General features: G+C 39.7%; 1 protein-coding gene across 1 annotated transcript in view; it reads left to right on the top strand.

Moving 5' to 3' along the window:
- The window catches only part of LOC105477531 (heparan sulfate 6-O-sulfotransferase 3), a 759,454-nt gene that overhangs the window by 723,104 nt on the left and 17,531 nt on the right, over positions 1–18,819 (top strand). The window lies entirely within an intron of this gene.

The raw sequence follows: 18,819 nt of genomic DNA, 5'->3' as shown, positions 1-18,819 counted from the left end.
GGAGACCGGGGCTTATTTCATCCCTTTGGCTTCGACCGTAAAAGGCGGCCACCTCAAGGGGGTCATTCATAGACCTACCCTCAGGGCGCATTCTTTTTCTCAGGGATGTTCCTTGCTGAGAAAAAGAATTCAGCGATATTTCTCCTATTTGGTTTTGAAAGAAGAGAAATATGGCTCTGTTCCGTCTGGCTCACCAGCAGTCAGACTCCAAGTTTCATCTCCCTTGTTCCCTGAAGATTGCTGTTAATCCTGTTCATTTTTCGAGATGCCCAGTTTTCATATTGGTCAAACACACATGCTCTACAAACAATTTGTGCAGTTAATGCAATCATCACAGGGTCCTGAGGCAACATTCATCCTCCTCAGCTTACAAAGATGATGGGATTAAGAGATTAAAGTAAAGACAGGCATAGGAAAACACAAGGGTATTGATTGGGGAAGTGATAAGTGTCCATGAAATCTTCACAATTTATGTTCAGAGATAGAAGTAAAGACTGGCATAAGAAATTATAAAAGTATTAATTTGGGGAACTAATAAATGTCCGTGAAATCTTCACAATTTATGTTCTTCTGCCAGGGCTTTAGCTGGTCCCTCTGTTCGGGGTCCCTGACTTCCCACAACACCCCACCCCAAACCAGGCACATTGGAAGTGTTCCATAAATGGCATCTGTTGGGCTGTGATTATGTACTATTAGACCATAAACTCTGTGAATGTTGAGAACCGCTGACCTTTACTTAATGCTTACTCTATGATAGGCTCTGTGCAAATTCTCCATATTGTGTCTCAGTGAATCCTCACAGGAAAACCCTGGAGGTTGGTACTATTTTTAGCACCATTTAGACATGAAGGAAGTAAAGTTCCAGAAAGGTTAAATAATTTGTTCAAGTAAGTGGTGTCAAAGCTTGGCTTCTGTCTAATGAGCAAGTATTAGAATGATATTAAAAATGGATTTCTAGTTAAGTAGAAAATAGAGGGAAAGCATGATTTGCCCTGAGTTTGGGGTCTTTGCTGCCGACTGAGAGCTTGCATGTGTGTTAAGGGGTGAGGGGATCTGCTTTGCCTTTGCAGAATGGCAAACTATCCATGAAACACAAGACAAACAAAAGAAATGAAGCCCAAGACCTTAGGCAATTTTTCTTTTACTTGTGTTAGTCAAAAATAAGAAATTACAATTCAAGTTTTCCTGTAGTCTTAATTGTAGGCCTCTGAGCTGTGAACAATACACCAAGTACTAATAATAGAAACCATCTGAAAACAAATGCTCTAGAGATCCTCCCCCAACTCCAATGGATCTGATAAGGAAACGATGTTCCATACGAAGCAGCAGCAAGCCCCTAGACAGTTGAATCTTCTTCTTGTTAATGAAGTAAAATGAACGTTTTTACTGATGTAAAACCAACACCAGAAATGAAAAGCCATTCTTGTTACTTACCTCAGGGCTGCAAAGGAAATATCCACTTCGCATGTTGGCTAAGAAGTGATAAGACACTATTAGAAGCCCGTGCCACCTCGCCTTGGCAGAGAGGACCAGGAAGAAATGGTCCTATTTTTAAAGGGCTTTTCAACTTCTGATATGATTTGGGCCCTGTTCCTAAATCATCTTTGAATCAGAATAGCAATTCTTTTTCACCCACTTGGCTGGAATGTTAAAGAATCTTTGGAGAATGTTCAATGAATGTCTTGAGCTTTATGTAAATAGGAAAAGCACAGTTATTTGAGAAAAGAATATCAAAGAAGAACTTAATATTATTCCATTTTGCTATAGTGGGAAGCAAATGCATTTATTACAAAGTGTAAAAAGGCAGAATTATTTCATAGAATAGAGCATCCAGTGGCTGCAACACAGTAGTATTTAAGTATCTGTTGAATAAATTAATGAATAAAAAACATATAAATAGGAGACCTCATTAAATACAAATTAGAAAGTTGAGCACATATAATAAATAACCATTTGTACCTACTATTGTAATTTAGTCCTTTACCACCAAAAGAAAGCATTGTTTAATATGTGAAGAACATTAAGGCTAAAATTCAAAGATGAAAGCATGAGAGAATTAGCAATATCTGGGTCTCAAGCCCAAGTCTCAGCTAAGCTACCAAACTCAATTTCTATTGGATTGGGAAGAATATGCTTAGAACAGACTTAGGCAATGGGGAGATCTTGGCCAAAGAATGGATGTGCTTAGGGTGTGAGGCTGGGGTGGTAACGTTAGAATCAGAGCCTGAGGGATGTCGAGGGGTTGGGGTGAGATATATTCTTCACTACACTTTCTATGAACTGTGAGGACTTCATTCCTATTCGAGGTCACCTTTGACTCTGACATCCTAAGTAGAGTGGCATCCCAACCTTGCCCTAGCTAAAGAACTCCGCCCCTTTTCCTCCATTGCCCCAATCTGCCACCCACACAAGATGTTTGTTTGTATAGAAAACTTTACTGATGTCTTGGACTGGCAGAATCACACAGAAATTGATTTAAAAAATTAATACTAGTCATCCCTGTTCTTCAAATGTTTCAACAACTCCACCACCAAAAGCTTCTTGCTGTCCAATATTTCCCCATATGCCTTTGCCTTTCTCTTTCTTGAAGCCTTTCTTTCCTTTCTACTTCCTCTTATTCCAAATTCAAGTTAGCTTCTTCTAGAAAATATTTGAGCCCTTGCTTTAATCCAACTCCAGCCCCTCCATGCTAAGAATGGAGCATCTTCTATATAAAAACATACCAATGTAGACATGTTACCGAGCAAAACCAGTCCTCTTGAAAAGAGCTCTAAAGTTGATTCTTAAAATAACCTTCCAACATTTTTTTCCTCCTCACTAGCACAAAAAGACAATGATGGTCTACACAGAACAGCAATTTGCCTAACAATTATTAGCTTGCTAGCGGTTACATTTTCTTCTTCAAGCTTTGAGATCTTTGTTACTCCACCTCTTAAGTGAAACTGTTCCCATTATAAAGTTGTCAACCCATTATGGCATCTTTTCCCCTTTTGGATATGAGAAATTATTTTTCTATTTAAAAATGAACACACACACACACACACACACCCCTTAGGCTTTGCTGTTGGGCCTATCTTTGGGAACTGGGAACACATCTTTGATACCCAACTTAGGATTTGCTGAAAAGCTCCCTGTTTTCAGTGACTCTTGGTTATTTGAACCTGGGGGAGTCTGGTGTAGGGTTATCAGCTTCCTATCATGAGAGCGTCTGAGGACGGAGACTCAGGATGGCAGGGCCTACTTCCTGCTGTGCTCTCCTCTGATCACAGTACCTGTGGGATCAGCACTGTCTGCCCTCTAATCCTATCTCTCATCTGGCAGAGGAACTGTATTTAAAGTGCTTGCTTTTGAGACAGTTGGGTATCAAGATCAATTTTGCAATTTATTTTCAGAAGGATAGCAGCCTAAGTACAGGTTTACCAAGCCCACAGCTATCTTAGAATCTGACAAAAAGGAGTAAAAGCAAAAATAGGACAGAAAATGTTAAAAACACAGAAAAATAGTCTGGTATAAAGTCTGTATTCAATTTTAGGAGAATCTGCCCCCACAAAATGTTACTTGGACTGAATGGAAGGGTATCAAAGGGCCTCAACATGCAGCTCTTCTTCCTGAGGATACAATCCATCTGCATACACAACCACTAACATTGTCACTAAAGAACAAGGAATGAGACCCTGGGCTACAGCCTCCCCACTGAGATTCTGCTCTACTCCTGCCTCTGATATGTAGGAGCCCAACATGTATTTGTTACTTAGTGAATAAAAGCTTTATGTCTTTCTCTCTCACACAGCAATATATTGACTCTCCACTATGGAAAATGAGGAAATGCTTGCATGTTTACTTCCCTTGACAACCCCTCAGCTTACTCTATGCCCAGCGTCTACTGGCCTTATACTCACTCTGTAAGGCTTTTGAACATTCACATCTGGCCTTCAATGTAGCATAGACTTTTGAACTTGTTCTCTAGAATGAATCTAAAAATAAAAAAGCCAATAAACAACATACATAATGTGACCCTATAAATACTCGCAAATGATGTGATTGAACTCACAAACAAAGGAATGGACATGGGTCCCTCTAACCCATGCCAAGGTCAAACGAATTCTGCTTTCTTACATTTCTAGACCTTAAAATAATGCCACATTTTAGTTTGCATCACAGATGGCTGCAACTTTCTCTTTCAGTTTTTTGTTTCCTCTGGGAGTTGCTAATTGCCTTTTATCTTATAGAGAGAATTCTATGACTCTTTCATTATTATTATTTAAAATATTCAATTCGTGAATTCTGGTATCTGTTGAAAGGGAAACAATTTCCTCTTGTGTATGTTTCCTTAAAAATATCTGAATTGTCATCCTTGTAAATCTTTTCCTTGCAGACTGTGTTAATTCCAGGGTCTTAGATCCCATTGCTTTTTTATGGATTCCTTCTTATTTATATTGGGATGCTTTTTCAAATACAGTCCTTTTTAGCACAGAGTGCAAAGAAAGCAAATATTCTGATTGTTTTACTATTTTTTATTTTACTTATACATGTAATTGATAATTTGGCTAGGTATAAAATTCAATGTTTAAAATCATTTTCCCTCAAAAGTTTGAAGCTTCTGATTCATTATTTCTAGTCTTCAGAGTTCTGATGAGAAAATTGTGGTGAGCTGATTTTTATTCCATGTATCTAATCTCTTTTCGGGTTCTTCCTCTCTGAAAGCATTTGGATCTTCTCTTTATCTTTGGGGTTCTAACATTTCATTCAGACCCCTTAAATTCATTCAGGCCTTTTCAATTTCAATGCACAATTTTTCAGACTTAGGAAATAATCTAATTTTACTTTCATTATTTTTTCTCCTGGTTCTTTGTTTCTCTTTGCTCTCTATTGGGGATTTTTTTCAAGATGGATATTGGACATACAGATTCCATCTCCTTGTCTTTTACATTAATTTCTCATAGTTTGCATATCTTTCCCCTACCCTTTCATATCTGACAAGTTGCTTGGTCCGTACCATTTGTCTTACCTATTGGTTTATTTTCAGGCTCATCATATATGAGTATAAATTAGTTTCTAAGAACTTCTTGTTCTTTTTTCTCCTGTTCTGTTGTGGTTTAATAGATGACATAATGGATAGTCATCAGGATAATCATAATAATATTTTTAAAGTTGTGTTTCTCAAATATTTAGTATTCTTGACAGTCCATTTATATTTATTGAAAAAGACTCAGTTTATTAATGTGTGCAGCTAGTGCAGGTCTCTTCTTTCATTACGTTCATCTGTCTCTCCAATAAAGATACACCTTGTTTTCATTTCCTGTGGCCACAGTGACAAAAGTACCACTAACTGGATGGCTTCAACAGCAGTTTATTCTCTCATAGTTCTGTAATCTGGAAGTCCAAGATCAAGGTGTCAGCAGGGTTGATTTCCTCTGAGGGTGGGAGACACTGTGCCAGGCCTCTCCTTTATCTTCTGGAAGCCCCAGCTGTTTTTTGCCTTGTAGATGGTGTTCTCTGTGTCTTCATGTTGTCTTCACTCCACATGTATCTGTCTCTTAGTCCACATTTCACCTCTTTATGAGCACACCAGTCATATTGGATAAGGAGCACTCTAATGACCTCATCTTAACCTGATTATCGCAAAGACCCTATTTCCAAGAAAGGTCATATTCCCAAGTATGGGGCGGTGGGGTGGTGGTTAGGACTTCCACATCTTTTTTTGGGAAGGGGCACAATTCAACCGGTGACATCTCTCAATGGGAGATCAATGATGGATTTTGGGTTGATTAGTAAAAATCAGCAGTTGGGCTGGTCAGTTCTTCACTGAGAAAGACTTGTCTTCTGAAGCCTCACCCCTAACTAACCCCACCCATCATAGCAGATCATTATTTAATTTCTTTAGAGAGCAGTTCTCTGGTAAAATACTATTGTTATCAGATGCACTACAAAAGGGGAAGGATGGTACAGGAAGGGTCCACTTACTTTCTTTAAAACACCAATCCTTGCCTTCTGCTTAAAGGAGAGGAATTCCTTCTCTTTATAATTTTAAGTTATTTAAGATTTTAAGGTCAAAATGTATTTTAAAGGAATGTACTTAAACTTGACTAGATATGCTCTGTCTAAAGCCACAATCCCCCATGAGCTGCTAAGAATCTGGAGGTTTCTACCTGTGAAATGCCTGCCCATCTCCTTCAGGGGTCTGCCTAAATCCTAGCTGCCCTTAGGAGAGGCAGGGCTCTGAATGAGAATTGAACAGAGGGTCCTTGTCTGTACATACAAGCCCTAAACTAAATTTAAATCCCCAGGTCGTGGCTGCAGTGCACTAAAAAGGAAGGCCCCACATGTCCCGGTGGTGCTTGAATGACAGCAATGCTCTAGATAGATGCTGGAAAGCACGAAGGTGACTTGCAAAGTGATTAAGAGGAAGGTTTTCCATGGAAGGGTTTAATGGAAGACCAGACCTGAAAACAACAAAACAGGGCTCTTCCTAAAATTCTAGAAGTCACCTTTTGAAATTCTGAAGAGAAATGACTGAGTCTAATTAAGAGGGGCTACTGCTCTTTAAACTGGGAATGAAATTTGAGGGTACCAGTGACTCTAAAAGTCCTAAGCTGACAGTCTATGCGGTTTACATCAAGGTTTGGTTCATGTTGTACTGGGGGCATTTGCCAAGCAATGTAGGATTTCACAACAGAGGAATTTGCTGTCCCAGAATATGTCTCTTGGGAGCCTGAGTGAGAACACTGGCCTTCCTGAGCCAGGGATTTGTTTAACAACAAAGATTACTAATTTCAACAACCAAAATGAATGTGGAAGCATGATGCGTGAAGACCCTGATTATGAGGGACAATTGTGCTGCTCCCTGACCCCTCTTCAGAAGAGCCAGCTGTCCAGGGGAAAGGTATCACATCCCCCACATGCCACAAAAGTGCTCCTGCCCAGTGGCAGACCTATGCTCACCTTTCTTTGGGATGATTTTCTTGTTAGCTTAGAGAAAAGGCAGTTGTCAAAAAGCCATTTCACATCAACGCCCCAAGGGGCTCTCTGAGTTTGTGCAAAGATTATCTGGGTATTTTAACTACTCTGATAGAATGTTTTTGGGGCATTTCTGTTCCTCCATTTTTCCTTTGGTAAGGGTGCTAGGTGGTATTCTCTCTTCTGCTGGAGATGAGATTCCCATCTGTCCTTATTTTCTGCCCAAGTGTGGTATGAGATTCTGCCCCTATCTACTGGCTTGAACAGAAAATTAAAATGCCCTCTTGAATTCCAAGTGCCTTTTGTGGTGCAGGCTGTAAACACCATCAGCACCATCAGGCTCTCAGCATGAGTTGAATACCTCCAGAACTAATGGCTGTCGCAACTTCCCGCCACCCCAAAAAGGGTCATTGCATTTTAACTGCTGTGTCACCCTCCATGGCTGTTTGGGGGGTGCACGATGTAGGAGGAGGAGGCAGACAGCCTTTAAAATTCATCGGAGGTCAATGTATTCCATTATATACACAGTGCTTCACATTCAGTTTTAACCTTTCGTGAAATTTGCAGTGTTGGGATTTTTTATGCTAGAGCGGACGCAGGAAATCACAGGTGCAACTAATTTCAGCTTTGACTTACAATCACTGTGGGCCCCTTGAATTTTTATATGAAATTCTCTCTTTAACTTGAATGTAAAGTGTCAGAAGTCTGTAGCTTGTCTCAGTAATGTACATTAATAGGTAATATTGATTTGTGGAAATTAATTACTAGAAAAACAGCTCTCAGCACTTAACTAGTGTTTGGGAAGATTCGAGAGCCCCCTTGTGGCTATAATCTTCTTTAACTGAAAATCGATCAAAAGCTTTTAGCTGGTTTGTTGTTGTTTTTTGTTGATGGGTCTTCCCCTCCCCCCTTTTTCTTTTGGTTACAGTTATTTGGTAGCTTTATGTATATGCTTCAAATTGTTTTTCATTTAGATTAGCATCAATATAGCACGTCATTTCAAGAAAAGACACAGAGACAGTAGCAGGTGTCAGGAACAGGTGACCTTTTTTTCAAATGCTTATCACCAAGAGAAATAATCAACACAGAGGGGCATGTTTAGGGAAGTTCCCTAAGCAGGGAAATTACAGTTGTATTATTCTATTGCTTAAGTGATGCACCCCCTCCCAACATACCATTTTAATCGCGTATTGATTGCACAAATGAAAAAGCCACCTCTCGTAGCCCTAAGCTACATTTACTTTGAAAGTCTTAAAGATTATTTTCTCAGATTTACATATAGCAGCGAAAAGTGGGATAGTGTCCTCATTTGAGTGTTTTAAAATCTCTGAGAAATGAATGTCGAAAGCTATTACCTCTCGAAGCTTCAATCATGCCTGAAGAAAAATATTTGCAACTTAAGGTCAATGCTCCACACTTGATTTGATGAAGGGAACACCCAAGGCAAAGTTTAGACAGAACGAATTGATTTTTTTCTGGGAGACTTAAATTATCATGCATATATTTTTCTAAATGTCTGTCATTGCTTTATTAATTAGGCAGAATCGCAGCTTCGGAGTCACTGCAGCTGAGAGACCCCATTGAATGTCCATGTGCTAAGCTGGGCTTCTGGAAGAAACTCATGCTAATTATCGTGAATAAGTGGATTTTGAAGAGAACCTGATTAGGGCTCTGCATTATTTCCAACATAATTTGGTTTTCCCTAGATTAGTTCGTGCAGTGACACTGGCATCTAGTCACAAATGAGTTACTAGCCCTGCCTGTTGTTCCTAGCATGGAGAAAAATATCGTGGGTGGGAGCTGAAGAAGAAAAAGAGAAGCAAAAATGAAAGAGAAAAGCCCTGGTGTTTGGGCCTGGATAAAATATATGAAAGTTAAAGATGGTATCTGTTTCCTATTTTGTCTTCAATGCACAGGTGCAATTAGCAGAAATCTTAGTTGCACCACTTGGTTGGGAGTGAGAGAGGAGACTAGTGCACAGGTAATGCTAGCCAAGGTGAAGTGTTGAGCAGAAACCGCTTTGCTCTTTTGGAGCTGTGGAAAATTCCAAGCTCCCACACTATCCTTCTTGGTCTTTTTTTGATATAGAGCTTTTACAATGTGCAAGTTCCTTTCAGAATTTTCATGAAAGTCTATAAGGGTTGTATCAAAAGAACTCCGAATCCATATTGAATAAACTCCCACTAGCCAAACATTGGATAAATTGAGGATCAGTAAGGATCATGACTACAATGTATTGAAACTTCTTAAGTATATTTAGATTCATGAGCTTATGGGATACTAAAACAAACAAACAGCAATAAAAATCCCCTTTGGGGGAGACTGTAAGAAAGCAAGCCACTATTTTGAAAACTGGTAAGTAAAATGTATCAAACGTTCATTTGCCTTTCCTGTGTGAACTCTATCTCAGGATGCCAAATAGTTGATAAGGGAAAGTTTCTTTTTATAGAGGCATTCTAGCTAATAAAATGAAAAAAGAAATGACAGAATAAGACTTTCACCATTTTACAACCCCTTTCTGGATGAACATCAGTGGCCGCTGCCATCAGATAAAGAGAAACCCCCAGACTTTATGCACCTCCAGACTGAAGTCTGGAACGCTCCCTACTTAGAAATGAGTGTATTATTTAAGAATAATTCTTCCACAATCAAAAAACATACCAGAAGGTATATCCATATTCTGGCATTTCTGGCTCATTCTCCTGGGTCTTCTTTTTCACTTGATTTCAAAGAAAAAAATGAGCTAATATCAGTGAAACCTCCCAACTTGTAGAATAAAGCATTAATTTTGTATTTTCTTTCTAATTCTTAACTATGAGCAAAATAAGACAGTGTTGGGTAGTCAATTGATGACTCAGGACCTTAAGGTCGGGCCACTCAGTGTACCATTATATCCTAAGCACCTCACATAGTGTTTCTCATGAGATACAGAACCAATACATGTATTTAAACAAACAAAATGAGCACAAGAGTTGAAGAAAGAAAAAAAAGAAGTCCCAGGTCTACTACTTTTTACTTGTTGACCTTAAGAAAATCCTTGGATATGGCCGGGCACAGTGGTTCACATCTGTAATCCCAGCACTTTGGGAGGCTGAGGCCGGTGGATCACCTGAGATCAGGAGTTCAAGACCAGCCTATCCAACATGATGAAACCCAATCTCTAATAAAAATGCAAAAATTAGCCAGGCATGGTGGCAGATGCCTGTAATCCCAGGTACTTGGGAGGCTGAGACAGGTGAATCACTTGAACCTGGAAGGCAGAGGTTGCAGTGAGCTGAGATCATGCCACTGCACTTCAGCCTGTCTCAAAAAAAGAAAAAAAGAAAAATCCTTGGATATCTCTGAGCATCAGTTTTCTCATCTGTAAAAGTGGACGAAGAATCTTTCCTTTGCTGTCTTTGTTACAATATTGTAGTAAGGATCAAATGAAATAATGGATGAGGAAAGTAGTTTGAAAACTTAAAAAACATTAGGCAAATAAAAATTTGCTTTAGGTTGTTTTTTTAAATATTCATTAACACATCTTGTTTAATATTTGAAATTTCACTCTATTTGGACAGTTTACGAGGTTCTAATAATCATGGAGAAGTGAGAAAGTTGAAGTGCAGAGTGTGTATGTAAAGTGTATGTAAATGGTGTGGATCTGCTAGGTATCAGCTACTGCTGGGCCCTTTGTATTCATTATCTTATTCAACAATTCCCACAACCCTATGAAGTCAGTACTGATACTTTAGCTGTTTAGATGAGGAAACTAAGGCTCCCAGAGGTCCTATAAGCTAACCAAGTCACACTGAAATTGAGGTGGGTTTAACATTGGAATTCGAATCTGTCTGACTTCAAACCTATTTTCTTTTCACTCTGTATAAAGTGAAGTTCCCAACATTATTGAAATTATGCACTAATGCTTTGTCCAAATAAGTACAGTTGGACTCGTACTTTTCTTAAATCTTTTCCTGAATACAGGCTTTGGGACAGCCAACTTCAGGATTCAGCAACCTTCTCTGAACACTTTTCTGAGTCTTTGTAGCATTGTATTCAAGAAAGATCCATTTTAAGGCCAGAAAGAGCATTATGGCATGAAATAAGCTTTGGCTTTATTTTGATTCTCTTGCATAGCTATTTTCAGCCTTTATTGTTCTGAGATTACTACAGCTTTTGGCTTCTAGATTCTTTAGGTATGTTAAAAATGAATGCAACTGCAGTAATTCGCCTTTGTCTCTAATGCCCCTTCCTCAAATGTAAATCTATTACAGCTTTGTGGGTGTGCTGGGCTCAGGAAAATTGTTTCTATAGCTTCTTCTAAGCTGTACATATTCAGACCGTCCTCTGGATCCATGCACTCCTGTGCTAAAGTCGAACGGAAGCCCTCTGTTCCTCCTGCTTCCTGTCCATCCCTGGCCTTGCAAGATGCTGCTTCTCTCTCATCTCCTGCCGCCTCCCTGCAGGTAGACACAAATCCCTCACCCTGTGATGTTCGTTTTGCATCCAAAGCTTTGAGTTCAACAAAGCCTAGGCCACTGCATCATTAAGTCATAAACTGAATCTCTAAGGCAGCCTGATTTTTGCAAGATGATGGAAGAAACTGCCAAAACTATTATCACTCTGTGAATTACAGACATCATCTAAATGTAGTACATGACTCAAAAGTTTGTTTAAATGACTAAATTGGTGAACACAGGCACAGCACTTAGAAATGTACTTGGACATAGTATGGATTCAATAAATGCTGGCCACTATTATTGTTACTCATATCAATTTTTCATTGCACGTGGAACATTCCATGTTTTGAGTTAACATTCCTCTTAATCATTATCAAGGAGATGACCTTGGAGACAATCTTTTTTTGAGACTTGGGAAGGAATGGAATCAAATTGGAATCTCACAAGTATTTTTGTTTAATACGCCAAAATGATGACCCAGTCCTGATAGCAGAGTGAACAAAAAATTCTAAAACAGAAGAATCCTTCGTATAACAGAATGGCAAAATCTAGACAGAGGGGATTAAAAAAAAAAATCACTGTGATGTTTTTGGAAAATATGCATCAGAGCTGTCAAATATAGATTCTAAATATTGGCACACATGCCTTGCTCTTAAATATTCTGATTTACTTCTTTTCCTGTCCAAATTGGCTGGTGCTAAGCAATTACCACGGAGACACCTCATGGCTTCTACCTGTGTAATTCTCACATTCCCTAAAAGCAGCGCCTGAGAAATTAGCTAAGACGAAAGCGTGGCTGAGCACGGAAGGCCTGATAACACAATCTGAGTGTACTATCTGGTGTTCTGCTCTGCCCGGCTGGGATTAGAGCTGCGAGTGAGACTGAATTGGGCCTTATCTCACTCCAGGGCGGCTCCAGGCTTCAGGTGGATACCCGCATGCATAAACCACAGCTTTGCAGAGCGCCTTGAGACATCCTCATGCCCAAATCCCAGTGATGCAGTGCAAAGCAGGGCGCCTCTGAACCAAATAATCACGGAAGTGCCTGAATAATGCATGAGAGCAGGACCCTCCCTGGCACATATGAAACTGTACTGGGAGGAACTGTACTCAACAAGATAGCAAAAACAAGCCCCTGGAACATGCATTCCCTGAAATTTATTCTTGCAGCAGACACTTGGGGGAAAGTGAAAGCAAATGTGACAACCACCCGAAAATCGTGGCATTTTAGTGAGTTCGATGCTCACGGGTTTCCTGTCAATATAACGCAGCGACGTGACAAGATTTGAAATTTCCTCCTATTGATAAATACCATCTCTCCCTCTAGGGAAGCAGGGGGTTGACTGATCATCATTAAGAAATGACCTGTATCATCGAGAAGCCTCTTCTTTGACGCTTTTGTTTGGTTGGTTTTGTATAATACGTGGCTTCCCATAATTAGAGTTAGCTGACACCCAGCCATTGCATAGAAACTACATCTCAAGAGGTCCTTTCTTTGAGGGCTGGTACCGAATATAATCGGGTGAGGGACCTCCATCTTTCTGATCCAGATGTTGGCTTTAATATAGATGTAGTGCTGATGAGTGGGATTTGATTCCACAAATGTTTAGTCTAATTTGACATTCCAGCTGTTCATTAAGTGGAAAATAAACAATCTCTTTGGAAAATTGTTTCCCCAACATCATGTCACAAACTCTAACCAAATTGTCCTGGAATGGCAGTCTCAGACCAAGGTTTCACTCAGAGCACCTTCCTGTTCCAGCACCCTCTTGGCTCCCAGGCAGCCAGCTCCTTGTGCCCCATGATGTCAGGCCTCATGGAATAGTCAAGCCCTCTCTGGCTTTGACTGTACCTGGATACTATTGGCAAAAACCATATTGAGGCATTTTGACAGTGAAACAGGAGGAGTTCTCTTGACTCAGGAAGTCTACTCCTAGGAATTTATTCTCTGCACAAATATTCATGGCTTAGAATGTTCATCAGATTCTTGTTTAAAATAAACCCCCAAAATAGAATGTCCCTAGTTGTCCCAAACTGGAGATTGGCCATACAAATTATGACACATCTATAAATGGAATATTATGCTCTTCTGGAAGGACATTGTATTCTTATGAAAGAATATTAAATAAAATGGAAAATCATTCACCCTGTCTTTTTAAGTTAAAAGCATGTTATAAATATGTTGTGCATTATGAATTCAAAATGTAAACATATTTATAACTTTAAGTAATAATCAAATATATATATATATTTAACTGTGCCTATGTATGAGTAAAGTGACTCTAGGTAATTTTTATTTTCTTCTTCTTCTTTTTTTTTTTTTTTTTTTTTTTTTGAGATGGAGTTTTGCTCTGTCTTCCAGGCTGGAGTGCAGTGGCGTGATCTCGGCTCACTGCAACCTCCGCCTCCCATATTCAAGCAATTCTCTTACCTCAGCCTCCCAAGTAGGTGGGATTACAGTTGCACGCCACCATGCCAGGCTAATTTTTGTATTTTTAGCAGAGATAGGGTTTCACCATGTTGGCCAGACTGGTTTTGAACTGACCTCAAGTGATCCTCCCACCTCAGTCTCCCAAAGTGCTGGGATTACAGGTGCAAGCCACAGCGCCTGGTCTATTTTCTTCCTTTTTACTGTTCTACAGTTCCCACACTCTCCATAATGGTAACACATTATTGCATATCTAAGTGAGGGAAATAATAATTAAAAAAAAAACAAGAACAGCTAAATCTAAACTATTCTTCCTTTAAAGTTATCAGGTGTGTGAAGAAAGCCATCCGAGCCTCTCCCCTCCTGAGGGAAGCCCTGTGGGCACTCCTATCCCCTTGTCTTACCTATTGAAGAGAGTCAAGATCCATGGGTAGTAAGGAAAATAAAAATGCCTGAGCCCAGAGGGTCTGACTGCCTTCTAAGTCAGCATGAGGGAGAAGGTAATGGCATCTTGGAGGGAGCAGCGCCTGTCTCCAGCACCCTCTTGGCTCCCAAGCAGCCATGCTCCCTGTGCCCCAAGATGTCAGGCCTCATGGAAGAGTCAAGTCCTCTCCGGCTTTGACTGTGCCTGGATACTATTGGCAAAAACCATATTGAGGCATTTTGACAGGGAAACAGGAGGGATTCTCTTGACTCAGGAGTTTTACTCCTAGGAATTTATTCTCTGCACAAAGAAAAAAAGCATGCGGCGCATGGCTTCTTTGTGAGGTAAAATAACCACATGTACGCATCTCCATTTCCTCCTCTTCACGTTGCAGACACCCTCGGAACCAATCGCTCTGACACACACCACTGTCAGCTTCCTAAAGCTCTTTATTATGATACTTCACAATTCTAGTCTCCAACTTCCCATTGGCTTAGAACATCATTCTTAAATTCCTTAATTTGTTCTCAAGGCTTGAATCGAAGGCCTTTTCATAGCTGTGTCAAAGGGCAGTCTGATTGCTAAGCCTTAACTGCCGCAATACCCCTATCAAATACTGTGCAGGGCAGACAATACTCTAGTGAGATAATGAAGAATGAGTGGCTCATGATGAGTGTGCAGCAACAAAGAGAGCCAAGAAATTAATTCCATTCTGAACATTTGGAAACTGACTCCTGCACACAGCACAGCAGGGCAGAGGGAGCTAAGCTTCATTTTTTTTAAAATGCACACATCAGCTTATGTTTGAGATGTGCTGGTCACCTGTACACGCTCCATGGAGAGGATCAAGATCCTCACAAGATCTAGGAATCTGGAGCTGATAAATGTTATATATTTGTTCACTCCACAAACATTGAACAACTGAACACCCAGGATATATAAGGTCATGCATTATACGTCCTGGGGAATCAAAGGTGAGTCAGGCAAAGTTCCCTCTCTCAAGCTGTATAAAGCCTGTACAAGTCACGCTGGTCGCCAGAATAAAGATAGTGCGTGAGGGGATCTCTGGTTTCGCAGGGCAATGGGGGAGAAATCCCTTCCACGGAGAATGTGAGAGCAGGCTGCATGGAGGAGTTTCTGCCTGATCTGGCTTTTATGAATGCATAAAACTGTGGAATGTGGAGCTATTAATTTTGCTGCTTTGTTTTATGAGGGTTAAGCTGGTGGTGGAAGGAATCTATTTACTAAACTGTTGTGAACCTAGCATTTTGAAGTTCTTTCAAGTGTGTTCTCATTGGACAGGCAAGTCATAGCCTCATAAACATGAGTTTCTTTTAATCACCACCAGCAAAGTGATTCCAGGGACTTATACTCCTCATTCTACCATTTGGATGAAGATACTAGCTCTGCCTCTTATCTACCGCAGTATTGAAAAGGAAGCATTTGCTAGAAGGAAAGAAAGAAACAGAGAAGAGGAAAAAGTAGCCTAAAGAAAGCTGACAACAGAAAGCAGGGGAGAGCAGTGGCAGGCGGGTGCATGGCACTTCCTCAATCTGTCCTGGATTCTTTCTCTTCAACACCCACAGTTCTGGGGTTGTCCCTGCCGGTCTCTTACCATGGCTGCTTAATGTTTCCTGTTTCTCTACTTTAGGTAGAGATCTTTACTACTGTTTAATACTTTAATACTATTGCTGAATGAGTCTTTCTAAATTAACACTTTCAATTTCAGTCATTCACAATCCCATTCAGAGCCTATGGCAATTGGGTCTCAACATCCTGCTCCAGTATATGCCCCCCTTCCATTCATTCATTAATTCATTCATTCATTAAATGAACGTTTAGTGAAATGCACAACATGAGCTTCCTGGTCAAGTCAGAGTACTATGCTCTAGGTACATTCCTGAAGAGCTCTCTTAAATATTCTTTGTCCACTCCTGACCTCTGTAACTTACTAATGAATGCATTTTTTTACTCTACCACACCTGTGCAGTAAGACTTGAGGGCATTTTCTTCTTTTATTTTTTTTATGTTCTCAAAATTTCCTGAAGCAGCTCCTTACACATAGCAAACCCTCAATAAGCATGTGCTAATTAAATGACTTGCTCATTAAAGAAGGGAACAAATTATACAATAAACTGTTCAGTGAAACATAGGTTCTTGAAACAGGAAGAAAACCAGTAAGTTTAATTTTAAAAATAAATAAATAAACCTCATTGTTACTAATTACTTTTCATATAAAATATTCTCCTTTATGCAGTGAGTCTGTGTTGACTGTTTCACTCCATATCACTGACCATCACAATCAAATGACAAGTGCATTAGAAGATTAGATATCTTTTTACTCCTTGCACACATTTTAGGCATTTTAAAAAGTATCAGTTTAGTTTTAGGAGAGGAAAGAAAGGCATATTTATCAAAGGCAATAGTTATTAAAATATACTTATTTCATGTAATGATAATGTTCTTTTACATAGCAATTATTTTTTTTTAATTTATTTATTATTATTATACTTTAAGTTATAGGGTACAAGTGCATAACGTGCAGGTTTGTTACATATGTATACTTGTGCCATGTTGCTGTGCTGCACCCATCAACTCATCATTTACATCAGGTATAACTCCCAATGCAATCCCTCCCCCCTCCCCCCTCCCCATGATAGGCCCCGGTATGTGATGTTCCCCTTCCTGAGTCCAAGTGATCTCATTGTTCAGTTCCCACCTATGAGTGAGAACATGCGGTGTTTGGTTTTCTGTTCTTGTGATAGTTTGCTAAGAATGATGGTTTCCAGCTGCATCCATGTCCCTACAAAGGACACAAACTCATCCTTTTTGATGGCTGCATAGTATTCCATGGTGTATATGTGCCACATTTTCTTAATCCAATCTGTCATTGATGGACATTTGGGTTGATTCCAAGTCTTTGCTATTGTGAATAGTGCTGCAATAAACATACGTGTGCATGTGTCTTTATAGCAGCATAATTTATAATCCTTTGGGTATATCCCCAGTAATGGGATGGCTGGGTCATATGGTACATCTAGTTCTAGATCCTTGAGGAATCGCCATACTGTTTTCCATAATGGTTGAACTAGTTTACAATCCCACCAACAGTGTAAAAGTGTTCCTATTTCTCCACATCCTCTCCAGCACCTGTTGTTTCCTGACTTTTTAATGATCGCCATTCTAACTGGTGTGAGATGGTATCTCATTGTGGTTTTGATTTGCATTTCTCTGATGGCCAGTGATGATGAGCATTTTTTCATGTGTCTGTTGGCTGTATGAATGTCTTCTTTTGAGAAATGTCTGTTCATATCCTTTGCCCACTTTTTGATGGGGTTGTTTGTTTTTTTCTTGTAAATTTGTTTGAGTTCTTTGTAGGTTCTGGATATTAGCCCGTTGTCAGATGAGTAGATTGCAAAAATTTTCTCCCATTCTGTAGGTTGCCTGTTCACTCTGATGGTAGTTTCTTTTGCTGTGCAGAAGCTCTTTAGTTTAATGAGATCCCATTTGTCAATTTTGGCTTTTGCTGCCGTTGCTTTTGGTGTTTTAGACATGAAGTCTTTGCCCATGCCTATGTCCTGAATGGTACTACCTAGGTTTTCCTCTAGGATTTTTATGGTATTAGGTCTAACATTTAAGTCTCTAATCCATCTTGAATTAATTTTCATATAAGGAGTAAGGAAAGGATCCAGTTTCAGCTTTCTACTTATGGCTAGCCAATTTTCCCAGCACCATTTATTAAATAGGGAATCCTTTCCCCATTTCTTGTTTGTCCGAGGTTTGTCAAAGATCAGATGGCTGTAGATGTGTGGTATTATTTCTGAGGACTCTGTTCTGTTCCATTGGTCTAGATCTCTGTTTTGGTACCAGTACCATGCTGTTTTGGTTACTGTAGCCTTGTAGTATAGTTTGAAGTCAGGTAGCATGATGCCTCCAGCTTTGTTCTTTTGACTTAGGATTGTCTTGGAGATGCGGGCTCTTTTTTGGTTCCATATGAACTTTAAAGCAGTTTTTTCCAATTCTGTGAAGAAACTCATTGGTAGCTTGATGGGGATGGCATTGAATCTATAAATTACCTTGGGCAGTATGGCCATTTTCACGATATTGATTCTTCCTATCCATGAGCATGGTATGTTCTTCCATTTGTTTGTGTCCTCTTTGATTTCACTGAGCAGTGGTTTGTAGTTCTCCTTGAAGAGGTCCTTTACATCCTTGTAAGTTGGATTCCTAGGTATTTTATTCTCTTTGAAGCAATTGTGAATGGAAGTTCATTCCTGATTTGGCTCTCTGTTTGTCTGTTACTGGTGTATAAGAATGCTTGTGATTTTTGCACATTAATGTTGTATCCTGAGACTTTGCTGAAGTTGCTTATCAGCTTAAGGAGATTTTGGGCTGAGACAATGGGGTTTTCTAAATATACAATCATGTCATCTGCAAACAGGGACAATTTGACTTCTTCTTTTCCTAACTGAATACCCTTGATTTCTTTCTCTTGCCTAATTGCCCTAGCCAGAACTTCCAACACTATGTTGAATAGGAGTGGTGAGAGAGGGCATCCCTGTCTTGTGCCA

The sequence above is a fragment of the Macaca nemestrina genome, chromosome 16 (genome assembly GCF_043159975.1).
Source record: "Macaca nemestrina isolate mMacNem1 chromosome 16, mMacNem.hap1, whole genome shotgun sequence".
Classification (NCBI taxonomy): domain Eukaryota; kingdom Metazoa; phylum Chordata; class Mammalia; order Primates; family Cercopithecidae; genus Macaca; species Macaca nemestrina.
Note: the sequence above shows the minus strand (reverse complement) of the source record. Positions and strands in the feature narration are given on the sequence as shown.